The sequence below is a fragment of the Halictus rubicundus genome, chromosome 3, assembly GCF_050948215.1.
Source record: "Halictus rubicundus isolate RS-2024b chromosome 3, iyHalRubi1_principal, whole genome shotgun sequence".
Classification (NCBI taxonomy): Eukaryota; Metazoa; Arthropoda; class Insecta; order Hymenoptera; family Halictidae; genus Halictus; species Halictus rubicundus.
Window position 1 is genome coordinate 3,386,852 of NC_135151.1, and position 20,826 is coordinate 3,407,677.

Sequence of the window (20,826 nt, forward strand, 5' to 3'; positions counted from 1 at the left end):
ATATAAAAATAAATTTGTATCTTCCTTTATGGAAGCTGTTCATCTATTAATACATTCAGCAACAAATTGACTATTATCTACGTTGAATATATTAACAATAACTTCTTTTAAGGACCGGTCATTTTGACCACGCACGGTAGGAACAGGTATACAAGAAGTGTCGGTAGGTTTAGTGTTGAAGACCTAGGGAAAAACGTTTCTACAAAAAACAGAGCCGTCGATGTTCGTTTACGCGAAGAGCCATAAGAACAGGCACAACTTGGATGATCTGCTCCCGTCCTACGAATGTTTGCTTCGCTTAGGTTTAATTAGACGGTCGAAACGCGTAACGCAAAAACGGCAGGATCGGAGTCCAGGGCGTCGTAGAGGCAGCTCGGGCGAAAAATACGTGGAGGCGGTTTGAGACCGAGGCGAGGCAAGGCGAGGCAAGACGAGGCAAGGCGAGGCAAGACGAGGCCGCAGAGTATAAAAGGCTTTTACGAGCGTTAAAAAATCGACGTGGCCCGGGCGTCTCGGCGCAATTTCTTTATTTCCATTGCGGTAATCTCGTGCTTCCCTTACCGTTACCCGCCGCGCCGCGCCGCACCGCGGTTATAAACTGCGAGTGCCGGCCTGTTTTAATTTCTTCATCTCACCCGGCGTTGTCTGGCGTCGCCTCCGAGGCGTCGTTCCTCGAGATCCTTTCCCAGATATCCTGCGGGAGAGGAGTCGAGACGCTGCCGTAATGTCGCGATCCTCTCGATTAACGGTGCCGAATAAAAAACCAGGAAATCGCTGCACTGATAGCGGCGAGCTGTCACGATTATTGCCACCTTGGGACCACTAAAACGCGGCCCTATACTCGCGAATGCGGGCTCTTGAACGTCCGAATGGTACACGCAAATGTATCATCGCTTATCCACTATAATTATGAAAATTGTCTTATAATTTCACAAAAATCTACGATTCCTAGCGGTGGATTTCCTAACGGACTTCTGCGATTCAATAAATCCAATCTGAGTGGTACAGTCCGATACTTTCTCTCGCAATTATCAGTAGACTGCAGTTTTTATGCATTTATATTGAAAATGGATAGGTGCAATTTAGAACAGGAGAAAAATTAAGGTGGTTGAAGAATAAAGATACACTGTTTTCAACGTGCTAAAATTAATCAGAATTAAATCTGTATCTGGCTCCCATCGATGCAGACAATTTTTATTTTCCATAAAGATCCGCCGTCTAATCATTAAATCAGTACAGAAGCTCGTGATCAATTCCTTGTAGTTTTTTAATCCGAGACCGGGCACGAACCTTTGCACTTATCTAATATTTGAAGAAAAATTTCGAAACTTCGAATCTCCGTAGAAATAAAAAGTAGAATTCACTAGAATTCATTCGGTAGAATGAATGAATGAAAGAAAGTGCTGAATGAATAAAAGAATGTCGTGTATGAGTGAAAGAATGAATCGACTGCAGGTCCAGTCTGAAATATATAACGTCCGTCATAAAATGTTGGTCGATGTGAAGTTTGATATAGAACCTAATTTTGAACGGAGACCAGAAAAAAAAAGCCAAACACAGCGTAGATCACGGTGCATCGCAGAAATGCGCCGCGCCGGCTCGCGATAAGAAAAAAGTTTGTGAAACACGGCGGCCCGAGATTCCCATCACGTTTCGTATAGAAGATTACGTTTCCCCGGTTTCGCAAGACGTCTCGTAAGTATCCTGCAAGAATGTTTCGCTCGCAGACGCCGGAGAAAATGGCTGCGTTCCGCCAGTCCGCTTTCGGCGCGGCGGAAAGCTCGTTCGACACACGAGCTTGGATAACGATCCAACGGGAACCGGACTCGCGGCGGGATACACGCGGCGGATCGATTAGGGTGCGGTTAGACCGCGATTATCGATCGCAACAATCTATACATTATCATCCTCATAGTCGCATCGTTTGTGAAACGATGCATGTAAAAATAAGCTATGCTAAGAAATAACAGGAATCGGGTGAACAATTGCGTACAAATCAAATTTCTACGGTTAAATCAACGGAACCAAGAGTCACATGAAATTTCAAACAGAACCACCAGAGAAATCCTCACTTTTCGTAAAAATTAATTCGGAAACACGAGTCAAATTTTAATAATTTTGTCTGCAAGAATCGTGAAAGATAAACTCACGACATCTCAAACAGACCGCCATAAAAATCCTCATTTTTCGTGAAATTTAATCTGGAAACAACAGCCAAATTTTAATAATTTTTTCTGCAACAACAGTGAAATATAAACTCACGGAACTTGAAACAGAACCACCATAGAAATCCTCATTTAATTTAATCTGGAAACAACAGTCAAATTTCAATAATTTTGACTGCACCAACCGTGAAAGATAAACTCACGAAATTTCAAACAGACCACCATAAAAATCCTCATTTTTCGTGAAATTTAATTCGGAAACAACAGCCAAATTTTCAATTTTAATCATTTCATCCTGCATCGACCGCGAACGACATACAAATGATTTTCATACAGAATGATTCTGCAGACGGTCGGGAACACAACGGTGCATAAAACGTTTTCGCGTAGCCGAGAGGAGGCTCGCGTCTCCCGTCGATGCACCGCGATGCACCGGCAAAGCAATTCGCCGTTTTACAATCTGACCTCCAACCTCCCGGCAGGGTTAACCATCGGTCAGCGATAAGTTACGCGCTAACGAGCGGCGCGACGCTTTCACTCGAAACTTTCGAGCGGATATAAACGTCCGCGGGCCGCGAGAGAGGAGACATACTATATTCGCATGCATCCGAGAAGATCGATCTTCCAGGGTGGCGGGCCCGATTCGACACGCAGATGCGCCATATCGATCCGCCGATTCCCCGCGCAATTATGCAACGCGTGCGATAATCGCCGCGACAAACATACACGTGATTCCCGTGTTTGTTGCGCGACCGATGCAGCCGGTTTCGTTGCACACGCGACTATAGTCGTCCGTGCATGGGAAACGTCGCTCGCCTCCCGATGAAATTAGACTGTGAATTATTGTGCTTCCATAGCTTGTTCTACGTTGCCTAATATTAGCATTAAATCGAATATTGGTAGCTTCGGTTGTATGTTTTAGAAGAACGATTATTTGCGTTTGTAGTCTTAACAATGCAGATTAGGGTTGCAACTAATCGTCAAGCCATCGTTTCTAAATGCATATTTTAATAGCCTCCACCAGTACGAGCTAGTTTTGTTTCTATCTCAATTATGATTAATCATACAAATCTATTTAACCTCTTAAGTATGGCGAGTTCGTCCGCAACACTATCTCCCAGGTACGGCGCGATCGTCCGTAACTCTGTCTCTCAGGGACGGCACGCCTGGTCGCGGACGGCACAAAAGCCGCTATAGTGGTCCGTACCGTTCGAACTGTTGCTTTCCGCGGAAGCCACTATAGTGGCGTACAGTGCTTAACACTAAACCTACCACCGGCGGTCAAAATGGCCGGTTCCGGATTTTTTATTTTACAATTACTGAAATTATAAAGATACTTTCGTGGGAAATGACTAAATAAAATATATTCAGCAGAGCATGTATCATAACACGATCCGTACAAAATCCAAATAAATTGAATGTCGTCATTTCTAGAAGACAACAAGTATCAGATACTTTTAAAGGTAGGTTTAGCGTTACGAGGTTAACTATTCATAGTCTGACATTAAAGTGATCATTAGACTGCGGATTTTTATGCAGAAATAAATATTGTCTGAATTAATTTCGTATTTCGTCTAGTCAATTTTGTCATAAACGCACAAAATCCGTAGTCCAGTGATCATTCTGCTTGAAAGGGAAATAGTAAAAGCGTTTGTCGAGTAGAGTGAAGGGGATGCGATTGCAGTGTCCGGAAGTGCTGTTTTCGACGATCGTCGCGCAAGTGGACGTTTTAGAACGAAAGAAAGATTCATCTCGGATGATTCGATCCGCTGTGGAAAGGCGCCGCGACGAAACTCGCTCGCTCATCCGATTGATCAAATTGGAATTGATGGGATCGACGGAAACGGTTGTGTCGAGGTATCGCCGTTGAAACGCGCAATAAAAGCCCGTTGCGATGAAACCAGCTTGCCGCGGAACGAGCTTCGCAGTTGACAAAAGTGTCGAGAAATAGCCCAAGCTGACGGTCTGTCGCTTCGCAAACAGTTGGAGATCTTCGCTGTCGCTGGAAAATATTTGAACGATTGTTTGCTCGGCGCTGAAATTGATTTTCCAGTGAAAAACGTGTTGACGTCTCCCGGCTGTTCTAACAGTTTTCTCAATAAACGCAAACGTTCGAGAACAATAGACCGTGAAGTGCACTCGGTTTCTTCAAGCTCTGCGAGTGACCAAATATTTTCGGTTGGTTTTCGACTGCAAACCTTTGCTTTCCTTCGACGAGCAAATATCTTAGAGCCAATTAGAACCCAAGAGCTAATATACTAGACAAGATTTGATGTTGGAGACACTTTAGCATCGGTAGAATATAGATTGTAACTAGGAGTTAATTGTAATGTGGGATCGATACACTCCAGGCCCAGTCCGAGGACATAATTTAAGATCAACAGAATCCAGACTCAATCTAGAACGTGATACATCTAATTTGGGACCTAATCGTCGTCTAGGTATGATCTGAGAGTTAACAGTGACCTATGTCTAAGCTAGAACTCACAGATTATATCTAGAGGAACGTGAACATAATGTAGACTTAATGTAGGATCTAATTGCAACGCGGATAAAACCTGGGGCCTAACGCAGGACTCGTAGAAGCTGGATCCTGTTTAGGATCTACCTGCAATGCGGATAAAACGTAGAACCTAATATAGAACTCGTAGAAGCTAGAGATAATGTAGGATCTAATTGACATGTGGATCAAACCAGTGACCTAATATAGGACTCGTAGAATCTAGACCTCCTTTAGGATTCGACCAGGTTGTGGATAAGACCTAGGGCCCAATCAAGGACTCGTGGGATGTAAACCTAATGTAGGATCTAATTGCGATGTGAATAAAACCAGAGACCTAATATAGGACTCGTAGAATCTAGACCTCCTTTAGGATTCAACTAGGTTGTAGATAAAATCTAGGGCCTAATCAAGGACTCGTGGGAGCCAGACCCAATGTAGGATGTAATTGAAGTGTGGATGAAACCAGTGACCTAATATAGGACTCGTAGAATCTAGACCTCCTTTAGGATTCAACCAGGTTGTGGATAAGACCTAGGGCCCAATCAAGGACTCGTGGGATGTAAACCTAATGTACGATCTAATTGCGATGTGAATAAAACCAGAGACCTAATATAGAACTAGTAGAATCTAGACATCCTTTAGGATTCAACCAGGTTGTGGACAAAACCTAGGGCCTAAGCAAGGACTCGTGGGATCTAGTGTAGGATTCACCTGCGACGTGGATCTAACCAAGAGCCTAATTTGGAACCTAACCCAGACCAAATCTAGGATCCGGGACTTGTTGCCTTGTATTTTCCAATTTCCTCGAAGCTCAGCAGCAGCTGTTTCGCGGAATGAGAAGGGAGCTTTCTTCTTCGAGACGAGCTGGCCTAATGGGAGTGCCAAGGTAGCTTCGCATGACTCAAGTATAGTTTCCCGTCGTTCTGTCCCTCGGTACATTGTCTAGACAGCGAGTTCTGCTTTGTGGCGAACGCCGGACCGAGATGCCCGGGAAACGTCGCGGGAAACGATATTGTTGCGAACCGTGAACCATCCGTTGACTACACGGCACGCGACGACTCTCCTAATTGCTTCGTCGTTTAGGTTACACGTCTACCAACTAGCGTGAACAACGGCTCGAAGAATCTGTCGCAAACAGACGCGGTTTCCGTGGGCGAGAACGCTCTAAAGTGTTTTTCTTCCGCAATTATGTCAGAGCGAAAGTTCGTGTCCGATTCGTTGTTGTTAGATCGCGGATTTTGCGGATTTACGAGAAAAATGAATAGGAGAAATTCAATACGGTAGAAAGATTAAGTGAATTAGAAGACACCGATATGAATTTTTCAATCTGTTACCATTGTCGAAGAAAGAAAACAATTCCTAAGCGACTCCTAATGCCTTGCAATTGATACAGACAATTTTTATTTTCCATAAAGATCCGTGGGCTAACTGCTGTATTTTAATACGAAATCGGGCACGAACTTTTGCACAGATCCAATGCATGCTCCTTCGGAGAGACACATCTTGAGCTGGACCAATGATCTGTTCTGGCTTTAATGAATCCTAATCGAGACAGTGTGATTTACCGGTCGCGTATGAAGTTTTACAGCAAGGATAAATCGTTGCCCGTCGAGCACGAGCGATCGTCGACAAATACGAGACAAAGAAAGCTTTCGGTTGTCGAAGACCGGCGATTCGAGAACAACCAGACGATAGTCCTTGTTACATCCCAGCCCTTAGGTCAAGGTACAGGCAATAAATTCTTCAGGCTCGCTGTTTACGGCTCGTCGGGTGACAACGCTCTTTTTCCACGCATGTTTCGCGAAAAACGTCGTCGTGTCCATGGTTGGAGACGCGCATGGGAAAGCACTGGAAATTCACGCGTCCCGAAAGCGGTCGTTAAGCGTTCTATAGTCTTTATAGGGTTCTTCAGTCTTTTATTTCAGCATAGATTTGTCATTGGTCTACGGCTAATTGCTGGGTCTACAGTTGCTTTGCAATAATTCTCATTGCGTTTCGGAACCTTGTTCCTCGGAGAACAAGTCTGAAGTGCTTCCCTAAAAATAGAGAAAATGGTAACATAATTCTTACGATTCGGAGAAGAAAAGGAAACACACAAATCTAAACACGAACATGAGTAGGTCGAACGCAAAACGGTAAAATCATTTAAAGAATTTCAAATTAGTGTTGCTACGTTTCTAACTGTACAAAATTATTAAGTAACAAGTGTTTCCGTAGCTCCTATATCTTGTAATTTATATAGACAATTTTTATCTCGCATAAAAATCCGCACTACTACCCCTCGGTAGTTGTAGCTGCGACGGTCGCTAGGGTAGTAAAAATTGCAACAAACGCCCCATACTTTCGCGTATCAATAAACGAATTTAGGAGAATATTCTCGAAGTTCCACACTACCGATTTATTGTTTGAAAGATCGATTTCTTCAACTAGTTACTCGACCCTGCCACCTAAAATCGTCAGAAGTAGCCAAATCGCGGAGACTGGAGGTCTGGACTGAAAGTCGAACCGATTCAGAAAATCATTCAAGATCTAGAAAAATCGTTTGGTTAGCGAGTTCCAACGAAAGGTTGGGGCCCGAAGGGAGCGATCAGGAAGAAGTGGGATAATATCGGCACGTTTGCGTGAATAATCGGGACTGCGAAAGCGGGCAAAAGCGGCGAATTCCTGGGGAAGGAGCGCGAGATGCCAGGTGGCACGGGCTGGGGGAGAAGTTTGATGGGAAACCGCAGACGCCATTAAACGTAACCGTCTTGCCGGCAGGCCGGGCTGCGTTAAAACTTGAAATAACCCACTGACCGCACCGTGTATACACGCTCCGAGGACAATAGAGGCGAGAGCCGGCTCCGCGCCGCGAGCAATGGAAGCGCCGCAAGGTCGCGTCATTCGCGCCCAAACCAGAAAAACGGCTGATGATCCTTAGGCGTTAATATTCCGCCGACCAAGCGGATTCCTTTTTTTCCCTGACGGATCGAGCGCAATTATACGCGAGAAGAAACCGTCCGGAACGCCAAAAACAATGGATAAAGGTTTTCTTGCTCGGGCCGTCACGCGACCGACCGCGTTAATCATTTTGTTGCCACTGTGCTCGTCTGCCCGTGACCGTCCTCAACAAACCTGAACTTTACGCAAATAAACACAGCGATTCCAGTATTTGCCATTTGACCTTTAACTCTTCATCCCTTCCTCGTTTCAATTTGATATTCAATCGTTTCGAGGAAATAGTGAATACTTGTGTTCAGCATATCATTTTATTAATTGTGAACGATGTAAGTAATCTGAATTAAAGTTATGGAGTCTGATCTCGCCTCTTCGATTTCAAGGAAGAAATTTGAAAAATTCATTATTTATCTTGCCGTTGTATTGATCGTTCCACTATACAGTGAATTCTCGATTCTTGTCAACAACTCGGGTCTTGCCAGCGACATGTATCGTCCAGGAGACATACTCGAGTTACGTTTACACTCCTCGGCGTCCGAGGCCTCTCGTGCTTCGTGGCCCCTCACGTGGCATACGGTACTGGGGATAATTCCGCGACGTTGATCACCCAGACCTTAGCGACATGTATAGAGAAATATGTCAGTTTGAGAAAATGAAGTGTAATAATTCCGTGAAACATCATCGTACAGCAATAAACCTGGTCTCATTTCAAAGCTTGAAGCCTCCGCTTTCGCGAAAATATTTTCACACAACCCGAGCAGATGAAAAACTGAAGTCCTCCTTTGCTGACTCCGAAATTGCCACTAGGTCAAACGTTTCTAAAATCATAAAAAAATGTTCTAACGTCCATGTCTATCACGAACTCAAAGATTGAAGTTTCCTCTTTCCAACGACACCCTAAAACGCCATAAACAAATTTTTGTCACCCGTTTTACAAGAAAAGAAACGAAGAAAGAGTTGGTTCGTGCGAAGGCTGCGTACTGTGTATTTTACTGTAAACTCGTCAGTGCACCTGTCATTCAAAGGGAGAAGGTTCGGAACGGTTCGGAATGCATTGAAAAGGTATCGGGCCGCATTATACGTGTCGCACGCGATCGAAAATCGCATCTCCGGTAACCGCACCCTAATCGATTATATCGGCAGTGGGCTATCTCCGCGCGAGCCAGGAGACCAATAAGAACGAAAGGAAAGGGGGCCCGGAGAGGGCACAAGAAAGATAATAGGAGGGAATAGAGGGAGACGATGATGAACTGGAGGAAAAGGGTGTACCGGGCCCCGACGGACAGCGAACGCATCAATGACAAGCCGTAAATCATAGTTTTACGACCCGTCTTTATGTGGCCCTTATTCGTGGCACCCGACGGAAGGCTCGAGTGCCTTCGCAGATTTTTCTGTCTGGCCACCCCGTGTGCAGCGGGAACAGGGCCGTACGCACGCAATCTACAACACACCTGAGATCTCGCCAAACATACCTCAACGGAAACTAGGTAGCTGAATACCTCGATTATCTGAAACGATAGACAATTGTTCCGATGAATCGGTGCTTCGTTCCAGAAAATGGAAGGGCTCATTTTCAGACCAGAGAATTGGTTCAGAGGGCTTTTACACGCACAACTACATTTAACACTAAATCTACCGGCCGTTAGAAGTAACTGGTACGTCTTGCCTAATAAAAATGGCACGAGTGAATTTATGATTTTTATTATAATCTATACTTGAATAAAAAAGTGTACATAATCATTTCCAGTGCAGGCGTCTTTATAACGTTAATAATTGTGAAATAAAAAATCTGAAGCCAGTCATTTGACCGACAGTGTTAATGTTAAATGTAGCTTAAATTTTATTTGTCCAGTTTCTTTATACATTAGATGAAACACCTTTGTACCCGAACAAAATAAATTCAATTACATTCGTGACTCTGATAGACGTGATTTTCATAAATGCTTAGGAATTATTTTATCTACGGGCTGATTGGCTATCCAGGGTTAATCTGGAATATGTTATACGGCACAACCGTTCATAATTTTACGCCCTGAATTTTTCTCACCCATTTTCCACCGTTCTATAACGATGATTACAGTCGCTATCATTTACACCATCGCATAACTTGTTCCCACGAGGCAAATAGCTTCCCGAAGCAAAAAGAACGACTCGAAAATGCGAACATTGCTGCACAGTTTAAACGCAGCACACTCTCAGTTCGGATATAATCGATGTTCATAATAAAACACTCGCGGAACAATTTATTCCCGCCTGGTTCCCTTTCGTACGGTGTTGCCCGAACGTTCATGCAAAATTCGTCTCGATACCGCGAAAAATCGGCGTTAAAACAGCTAATGACCGCCGGTCGATCGTCCCGGCCAATCGGGATAGGCTTCCATTAGCAATAAAATAAATCTGCGAGCCCGTCGGTATCGACGCGCGCGGGAGAGATAACTTTGCAGCGTCGGCCAACGGTTTTTAAATCATCCGCGCCCGTTGCAACTTTCTCGCGCCGCCGCGCCGCGCGGCTAGTAACATAAATCCCGTCCGGTGGAAGACATTAGCGGCCACGAAATTTATTTAACAGTACCGGCGAAGGTTGCAAAACGGACTTTGTCTTCTCTGTCTCTCGGGGGAAACCGCGGCCTCTCGATGCGCCCCTGGTCCCCGGGAGAGAGCCGACGCGCAGCTTGTATAAACGCGTATATGCAGCAGGTACCCGCGGTGCGTGGGCGTCGCTTTACGGGTTTGCCTTTAAGTGGCCGTACCTTAATTCGCGAGTCACCTAACAGTGTCGTGCTTAACGGTGATTCGAACGTAATTAAAAAAATCCAAGGTTGTGCCGATGTGCGTTTGTATGTGCGCGCGCGAGCGCGTGTGTGCGCGTGTGCGCCGTGGAAGTTCTGGGGAGGAACGCCGCGCCGAAGGACGACGAGGGTTAAAGTACGACCGTGACATTCTCGATTCTGCAGCCGCGGATGCTCCTCGCAACTATGCTGCTTCGCTCTCCATTATACTAACCCCCTCAGGGGGGGTTACACACAAAGAGGAGAGTTCTTCTTCTTCTCGCGTCCCCGGCAACGACCACCATTTAACTCGACGCGCGACGAGACACGATCGTTCAAAGAAAGCTTTCTTCGGGGGCGGGAAGGGGGACAGGGGAACGGGGGGGGGGCACAAAGACTACTCTTTCTCTCTTAGTCGCAGGGAAACTCGAAAATCCTTCCGGAATACACGGGGAAAAAGGGACCGTGCACACACGCGTAGCACCGAGACGCTTTATCGTCGCAAGTATCGACGAGATCGCTGATAAAACGCTCTTACGCATTCCGGTCTCGCGCATCCTCCGGACGAGATGACAATGTAGGCACGGACGACCCGTTTTCGGGAGGGAGGAACCTTTTAACGCTTGTGTCTTCGACGCTGATCATCGTTCAGCGATAACACGTCGGTGGACAGCTTGGACAGTCCCGTTTGTAATAATTTTACACTGCGGATTTTAGGCGTTCGAAATTCAGTGCGAGGAACATGAACCAGTGAAAATCTTGGAGGAATTTATAATATCGTCATTGGACTGAGCTTCACGCGATATAACAAATGTTTGCAACGATTGCAAAATATGGGAGCCGAATGTTATATTGTTCTCTTCTTTCAATTATGGAAGTAATATATTTCATTCCAGTCTGTTGCGATCGAGGTGGGCAATTTTTATTTTGCACAAAAATCCACAGTCTAATTTCTCGGACACGGTGGTTCCCGCAAAATATAGGAGCCGAATATTATATTGCTCTCTTCTTTCAATTAGCTCATCAAGTAATACATGGCAATTTTATTCCAGTTGGTTGCGATCGAGGTGGGCAATTTTTATTTTACACAAAAATCCACAGTCTAATTCTCGGACACGGTGGTTCCCGCAAAATATAGGAGCCGAATATTATATTGCTCTCTTCTTTCAATTAGCTCATCAAGTAATACATGGCAATTTCATTCCAGTTGGTTGCGATCGAGGTGGGCAATTTTTATTTTGCACAAAAATCCACAGTCTAATTTCTCGGACACGGTGGTTCCCGCAAAATATAGGAGCCGAATATTATATTGCTCTCTTCTTTCAATTAGCTCATCAAGTAATACATGGCAATTTTATTCCAGTTGGTTGCGATCGAGGTGGGCAATTTTTATTTTACACAAAAATCCACAGTCTAATTCTCGGACACGGTGGTTCCGGCAAAATATAGGAGCCGAATATTATATTGCTTTCTTCTTTCAATTAGCTCATCAAGTAATACATGGCAATTTCATTCCAGTTGGTTGCGATCGAGGTGGGCAATTTTTATTTTGCACAAAAATCCACAGTCTAATTTCTCGGACACGGTGGTTCCCGCAAAATATAGGAGCCGAATATTATATTGCTCTCTTCTTTCAATTAGCTCATCAAGTAATACATGGCAATTTTATTCCAGTTGGTTGCGATCGAGGTGGGCAATTTTTATTTTACACAAAAATCCACAGTCTAATTCTCGGACACGGTGGTTCCGGCAAAATATAGGAGCCGAATATTATATTGCTTTCTTCTTTCAATTAGCTCATCAAGTAATACATGGCAATTTTATTCCAGTTGGTTGCGATCGAGGTGGGCAATTTTCATTTTGCACAAAAATCCACAGTCTAATTCTCGGACACGGTGGTTCTCGCAAAATATAGGAGCCGAATATTATATTGCTTTCTTCTTTCAATTAGCTCATCAAGTAATACATGGCAATTTTACTCCAGTTGGTTGCGATCGAGGTGGGCAATTTTTATTTTGCACAAAAATCCACAGTCTAATTTCTCGGACACGGTGGTTCTCGCAAAATATAGGAGCCGAATATTATATTGCTCTCTTCTTTCAATTAGCTCATCAAGTAATACATGGCAATTTTATTCCAGTTGGTTGCGATCGAGGTGGGCAATTTTCATTTTGCACAAAAATCCACAGTCTAATTTCTCGGACACGGTGGTTCCCGCAAAATATAGGAGCCGAATATTATATTGCTCTCTTCTTTCAATTAGCTCATCAAGTAATACATGGCAATTTTATTCCAGTTGGTTGCGATCGAGGTGGGCAATTTTTATTTTGCACAAAAATCCACAGTCTAATTTCTCGGACACGGTGGTTCTCGCAAAATATAGGAGCCGAATATTATATTGCTTTCTTCTTTCAATTAGCTCATCAAGTAATACATGGCAATTTTATTCCAGTTGGTTGCGATCGAGGTGGGCAATTTTCATTTTGCACAAAAATCCACAGTCTAATTCTCGGACACGGTGGTTCTCGCAAAATATAGGAGCCGAATATTATATTGCTTTCTTCTTTCAATTAGCTCATCAAGTAATACATGGCAATTTTACTCCAGTTGGTTGCGATCGAGGTGGGCAATTTTTATTTTGCACAAAAATCCACAGTCTAATTTCTCGGACACGGTGGTTCTCGCAAAATATAGGAGCCGAATATTATATTGCTCTCTTCTTTCAATTAGCTCATCAAGTAATACATGGCAATTTTATTCCAGTTGGTTGCGATCGAGGTGGGCAATTTTCATTTTGCACAAAAATCCACAGTCTAATTTCTCGGACACGGTGGTTCCCGCAAAATATAGGAGCCGAATATTATATTGCTCTCTTCTTTCAATTAGCTCATCAAGTAATACATGGCAATTTTATTCCAGTTGGTTGCGATCGAGGTGGGCAATTTTTATTTTGCACAAAAATCCACAGTCTAATTTCTCGGACACGGTGGTTCTCGCAAAATATAGGAGCCGAATATTATATTGCTCTCTTCTTTCAATTAGCTCATCAAGTAATACATGGCAATTTTATTCCAGTTGGTTGCGATCGAGGTGGGCAATTTTCATTTTGCACAAAAATCCACAGTCTAATTTCTCGGACACGGTGGTTCCCGCAAAATATAGGAGCCGAATATTATATTGCTTTCTTCTTTCAATTAGCTCATCAAGTAATACATGGCAATTTTATTCCAGTTGGTTGCGATCGAGGTGGGCAATTTTTATTTTGCACAAAAATCCACAGTCTAATTTCTCGGACACGGTGGTTCTCGCAAAATATAGGAGCCGAATATTATATTGCTCTCTTCTTTCAATTAGCTCATCAAGTAATACATGGCAATTTTATTCCAGTTGGTTGCGATCGAGGTGGGCAATTTTCATTTTGCACAAAAATCCACAGTCTAATTTCTCGGACACGGTGGTTCCCGCAAAATATAGGAGCCGAATATTATATTGCTTTCTTCTTTCAATTAGCTCATCAAGTAATACATGGCAATTTTATTCCAGTTGGTTGCGATCGAGGTGGGCAATTTTTATTTTGCACAAAAATCCACAGTCTAATTTCTCGGACACGGTGGTTTTCGCAAAATATAGGAGCCGAATATTATATTGCTCTCTTCTTTCAATTAGCTCATCAAGTAATACATGGCAATTTTATTCCAGTTGGTTGCGATCGAGGTGGGCAATTTTCATTTTGCACAAAAATCCACAGTCTAATTTCTCGGACACGGTGGTTCCCGCAAAATATAGGAGCCGAATATTATATTGCTTTCTTCTTTCAATTAGCTCATCAAGTAATACATGGCAATTTTATTCCAGTTGGTTGCGATCGAGGTGGGCAATTTTCATTTTGCACAAAAATCCACAGTCTAATTTCTCGGACACGGTGGTTCCCGCAAAATATAGGAGCCGAATATTATATTGCTTTCTTCTTTCAATTAGCTCATCAAGTAATACATGGCAATTTTATTCCAGTTGGTTGCGATCGAGGTGGGCAATTTTCATTTTGCACAAAAATCCACAGTCTAATTCTCGGACACGGTGGTTCCCGCAAAATATAGGAGCAGAATATTATATTGCTTTCTTCTTTTAATTAGCTCATCAAGTAATACATGGCAATTTTATTCCAGTTGGTTGCGATGGAGGTGGGCAATTTTCATTTTGCACAAAAATCCGCAGTCTAATTTCTCGGACACGGTGGTCGTCGCATCGAGCGCCCTAACCGGGAGGGACTACCCTAGCGCTTGTATCTTCGAAACTAATGATCGCAGAGTAACGAACGACGCGCCATTGGACAGCTTGTGGACTGCGAATTACAACGAGGCAAGTTTCGACTCTTAATTCTTCGATTCTCGGATACAGTAACGGTGGAAAGTGAAGTTTCACGAAATTCGAGAAAAACCAGTTAACCAACGGAACGAGCACCAACGAAATAAAGAGGCTAATGACAGGAGTGCACATCCGTGCCGGTTTCCATCAGGAGGTTAACCTAATTCGAGCTTATTCCGATTATGAAAGGCTGCGTTCTCCCGATTGTGTCGAAAAGAGAATCTCGGGGAAATGTCCCATTGGCTACGATCCGGGTTGCTTGCTTCTGAAGTTTTTAACGAGCCACCGCCGCGAGTCCTCTCCCCCCCCTCTCTCTCTCTCTCTCTCTCTCTCTCTCTCTCTCTCTCTCTCTCTCTCTCTCTCTCTTGTTGAGCAGAAAGGAAATCTCGTTAGGCGGAAGAGACGGGTCTGGCCACGAAATAACAGGGGAAATATGCGGATCACGGAAAACCCGGGGAACAAACGGGGGAGGGGGGAGGGGGAAATACGCGATGGTTGTTTCCCGGGAAAGACGCGGCTCTATCTCGTGTTATCTTGTCCACCTAGCCGATACGGAGACTACGGTCACGTATGCACGGCCGAGGCACAAACGAATTTCTTCTCGACGCCACCCTCGCTGTTAGATCAGCACTCGGATAAACGGTCCGACGACGGAATCCCAAATTTCCCATCCGGTCAGAAACTTTTGAATACTCTTGTCGCGTTCCTTTCTACCCCCTCTGCTTTTCCTCGAACAGAGTAGACAAAACATTGACGAGGGGATGCTGCGACCTGCCGAGACAAAAGTCTGTTGTACTTTCTCTGTCTCTCTGACGCGGGAAATCTCTCGACAACTATCTCTGTATTCTTTCGATAGAAGTATTTGGCTATTTTCCGAAAACAATTGCGGACGTCAGCACAGAGGGTTTCAGCAGCCACAGTGAATGCTAACGAAGGAGGTTCGCAGTTTTGAAGCAGGGAACGTTCTCCGCAATTTGCCGAAGCACGGAACAGGTAAGTTTCGAGCATGCAGATGCTGCTTTCATAGCAGATGCTATTAGCATCTCGGGGAAGGTGTCGGAACAGGGTTGCATTGTACAACCTCTGTCTGGCAGGTGTTTCCTGTGCTCGTCCCGGAGAAATTGTCCGACGAATTTCGCCGCTCTCGGTTTCTATTCCCTCTTCGACTATCGCGATGTTAGAGCAATCCTGCGTGCGCGAACAAAAGAGATAAATCGCGGAGGACGATCGTATCGAGGGAAGCTTGGCCGATTAATTACGCTCGTCCGTCAGTTTTGAAACTAACGAGCGGAGCTGGCTCGTCCTTTTCACGATCCGAGGCTGCGTCCGACGCTCGTTTTCGTTTCGATCGACCATTGTGTCCCGATAATTATAGAGACGGATATACATGTATATATACCGGGTGGTTCACGACAAACAGGCCACCTAAATAGCACCGTTAGGATTAGAGATAGAAGAAAATGTTAGAGAGAAAAGTTGTACTGTTAAAGGGGGCAAATATGGTGATATAAAAAAATGTTCCTATTGTAGTCCTTTTCAAGGTCTTTTGAAGGTCATCGGTGATTTTCAAATAGCACCACATATTTTTAACTTCACAGTGTTGTAGCTGATGTCAAGACGAGTTCAATGATGTGGTACACTATGACCTTCAAATGACCTTGGACTCATTAATAGATATAGTTTGACTACTCTGTTTGATCAACGGAAATTTAATTCCTTCAGTCATTAGGCCTCATAACACGTATTCCGTTAACGGAAGGTGATCTCTAAGCGTACACAAACTAGATTATCAACAAACTACTGGTATGTATGCCGAGTCAGTTATGGTCATCGAATTATTGCGAGTGTATCAGTTCATCGATAACCGTTTAGCGATGCGTTACTCAAACTAACACAAGACCGATCTTATTTCCATTTATTACGAAAGTCGTCAATGTCTTCGAGAAGCTGTTCGTCTTTACAAAGACCGATTTCCTGATCGCAGATGTCCATCTCGTTCTACCTATTCAAATTTAGTTAAAAAGTTCCGTGAATTAGGCAGTGTAGAAAATAAAAGACCTGTGAAAGTGAGAAGTGTAACAAATGAAGCAAATGCAGTCAATGTTCTTGGTGCAGTAAATGTAAATCCTTGCATCAGCACTAGACAACTCAGTAGAGAAAGTGGCGTTAGCCGAGCAAGTATCATGCGAATATTTCGATTACACAAATTCCATCCATATCACATATCGCTCCACCAAGAACTTCATGGAAGAGATTTCGAAAATCGCGTAAATTTTTGTGAGTGGGGTTTGAGGCAAATTAGAAATGATAGCCGATTTTTTAGTAACGTATTATTTACTGATGAGGCTTCCTTCACAAATCATGGTGAAGTTAATTTAAGAAATATGCATTACTGGAGTAATGCGAATCCACGATGGTTACGACAAGTGGATAAACAACGACCCTGAACTATCAACGTTTGGTGTGGAATTTTGAATAATAAAATAATTGGACCCTTTTTTATTCCCGGCACATTAAACACAACTAGATACCTTACGTTTTTAGAAGAAACATTGCCCATATTTTTAGAAGATATTCCTTTAGAAATTCGTCAAGTAATGTGGTACCAACACGATGGCTGTACTGCTCATTCTTCACGTATCGTAAAAGAATTTCTGAACAATAAATTTCCAAATCGCTGGATAGGACGTAATGGACACATACTATGGCCAGCTCGTTCCCCCGATCTAACTCCTCTTGATTTTTTTTGTGGGGAACACTCAAAGATGATGTATATCGTGATCAACCGACTACACCAGAGAACATGCAAGAAAGAATAATTAGATCTTGTAGATCAATTCCAACAGAAACAATTGAAAGTACAATTGATTGCCTTGTAAAACGTTTAAATGTTTGTGTTATTGCTCAAGGTCATAATTTCGAACATTTAATTTAGTTCAAATAAAATGATTGCACATTTTGAAGTTATCATTGTGTGCGTGTGTGTGTGTGCTTTATCATAAATTTTCTAGTTCAAGGTCATTTGAAGGTCATAGTGTACCACATCATTGAACTCGTCTTGACATCAGCTACAACACTGTGAAGTTAAAAATATGTGATGCTATTTGAAAATCATCGATGACCTTCAAAAGACCTTGAAAACGACTACAATAGGAACATTTTTTTATATCACCATATTTGCCCCCTTTAACAGTACAACTTTTCTCTCTAACATTTTCTTCTATCTCTAATCCTAACGGAGCTATTTAGGTGGCCTGTTTGTCGTGAACCACCCGGTATATATAGATATATGTATGTAGATGTATATGCATCTGTCGTAACAGCGGCGGACAACGAACAATGTCGGCCGGTTCGAGCTAATGTTTTACACTCGCCGATGATTGCAGTCTGCCTGTCGTCGTTATGTATGCGCGACATATGTCACCATTCCCGGGGCTACACGCACCTCGAGGACTCGGCTTCCTGCGCGACGACACATTTTACGCATTTTCCAAGCGACACGCGCGTCGATTTTCTAAGGAGCGGGACCTACCCCCACCCTTCGGCGTTCCCCTAAGTCAAGAGAGATAAGAGTTCCAGCCCTATATAAGCAGACCACCGAGTCCTAGATTCAGACAGGACAAAGCGGGTGGTGGAGTAAGCCGAATAGAACAGGAAAAATCCTGATTGCTCGACCTTACCAACCTGCAAAGGGAGGCAGAATCGTTAAAGGTCGGAGCACGTCAACAAGGGCAGCTAAGAAAACCACAGCCACACCCAAACCGACCAACGGAAGCGACCGTATCACTGCCTGGAACTATTCGAAGTAACCGACCGAAAGATCCAAGGCTGGACCCCGGGAGAACCATGCCGGAAAAAGGGAGCAGCCTAAGACTCATCGGTACCCAAAAGGTGGAAGGCTCCTTCCGCTGCATCGTCCGTGAGGTCGAAGACCAGACAACCGTCTGGATCACAGCGGAGGAACATCCGGAGGAAGTGACGGCTTTCTTCAGGGCTTTTGCCAACCACATGGCAGAACGACACCGCCTATGCATACCGGTGTTGGCAGCGATCAAGCCGGGTTTCCTCGTGGCCGTGCAGGATGGTCCCGTCTGGCTCAGGGGCGAAGTGAGGGAGGTCGACAATCGAGCCGCGTCCATCTTTCTGGGTGACCGCGGTACCACCACGATCCGGGAGATTACCCAAATTTGGATTCTCCCGCCACGCTTCCGGACCTTGCCCTGGCAGGCGGTAAAAATGGTGCTGAGGGGCGTCCGCCCCCGTAACAACAGAACCATCCGCCGAATCAGCACTATCTCCGAGCTGGTAATGAGGGACCGAAGAGGCTACGCTAGCGGAGTGACCATCACCAATGGTGACCACGCCGAGGGCCACCTCCTGCTGGAACGTCTACCGGGCCAACCCCCCCTGGATGTTGCGGATTTCTGGCTTCGAGTGGGCTGCGCTATCGAGACCACAACCAACCCACAGCAACACCTCCAACACTAGAAGACCACACACCTACATATAAGTGTACACTAAACACCACACTACACTACACCGACATTTCGTTTATCATAGTTCTCAGGACGCTTTTCCTTCTCAGATCGAAAGCATCACGCGAACCGCGATGTTTCATTTAAGGGGGGAGATGTTACGTATGAAGACGTTCTCCATATTCATTTCGACTAGAAATTCTAATCTCTTTTTCTGAGAACGAAAAGCGTCCCAACAGGCCCCCTTTTATTAACACAAGATACTGTATGCCTTCTTTATATCAAAATCTCTAGACACTCCCTTCTGGCATCCGTTAATCAATATTCTGATAAGAAATAGCCCGGATAACCTTCATTAACCCCTTTTTCCAAAATCTAACCGAGGCCTGCTTTTCATTAGAAATGACAAAAAATGTGACTGTGACCCTACGTGACATTAAATCTTAAACAGAGTACCCCTTTTATTTTCAAGGTATATAAACCCGTTCATTTTCATCCTCTTCGGTTAGTCGAGAAGCGGTTCAGTTGAGAGATTCAGAAACGGTTCCGTAACGTTATAGTAATCGTGCAGTCACGTCGCGTTACAGAGTCAAGTCTAGTGAGATCGGGTTAAAGTCCCTTTCGAATCAATTCATAACCTTATAGATTCCGTTAGTTCGGTATATATTCTATTTGGCATTCAACAATCGCCATCTAACCCCGCATTGCCAGTGCGCCAACACCGTGCAACATAGGTAAACAATTCCTCTAATTGTACATTTATTATATTCATTCGCGACACAAACAACAACACTTGTATTATAGTAATTTCAATTCAGAATAAATTATCTTGTTTGTTAACTCGCGTACCCTTAATTATTGCCTAAAATCCTAATATAATAATTGAACGTTCTCACACGATACAATCTAACCGCTCGGATTGTGTCAATTAAATTATATAGAAGTTACGAGGCTTACTAATACTTAAATTCAATTCAACGAAGATTTCTCCAACCTAGCGGCTCCTCGATTTCGTATCGGGTGCGTCCGCGTACCTAACTAACAATTGAAACCATATTCCTGGGGTAAAAATCCCCTCGCCGGCCTCTCGCGTCGCTCATAGCCCTGGCTCGTAACACATTTATCACATAGGTGACTAGGTGCAATTCAAAACGGTAAAAAGGTTAAGAGAGTTTAACAATGTCGATATACCATTTTTGACATATAAAAATCATTAATGAGCAAAATAATTTTTTACTTAGCTCCTATAGGTTGCAATTGATGTATAAACATTTTATTTTGCATATAAATCCGCGGTCTACTAATCAGTTTATCCATAAATGCATAAAATCCACATTCGAATGATTAGGTACTATACTGTAACCAACTGGGGTGAAATAGAAATTTATTTTCTTCCTCAAACCCTTGCCCTACAACATCGAGTCAGACTCGTGACGAAGATTCTGAACAGAGTCTAATAAATATGTATGTTATTAATTTCCTTTAGACCGAGATAAAATTCTATTTTGTGGTAGCTGCGATACGATAACTACAAGCTATCTTCTTTTTCTGTGAAATCCTGAACGTTGAAGAATTTCTAATCGTTATAATCACAAAATAAATAACAGTGCAAG

The 20,826-nt window shown here is 43.7% G+C and overlaps 1 protein-coding gene across 7 annotated transcripts in view; it reads right to left on the reverse strand.

Annotated features, from left to right (window-relative positions):
• The window catches only part of Prosap (SH3 and multiple ankyrin repeat domains prosap), a 353,559-nt gene that overhangs the window by 91,616 nt on the left and 241,117 nt on the right, over positions 1–20,826 (reverse strand). Inside the window, exon 3 of one of the 7 annotated variants that reach the window (XM_076784859.1) lies at positions 9,078–9,113. The exons of the other annotated variants lie outside the window; for them this stretch is intronic. The gene's annotated coding sequence lies outside the window, so the exon portion shown is untranslated. The remainder of the gene's footprint in view (positions 1–9,077; positions 9,114–20,826) is intronic. 7 annotated transcript variants of the gene reach the window in all.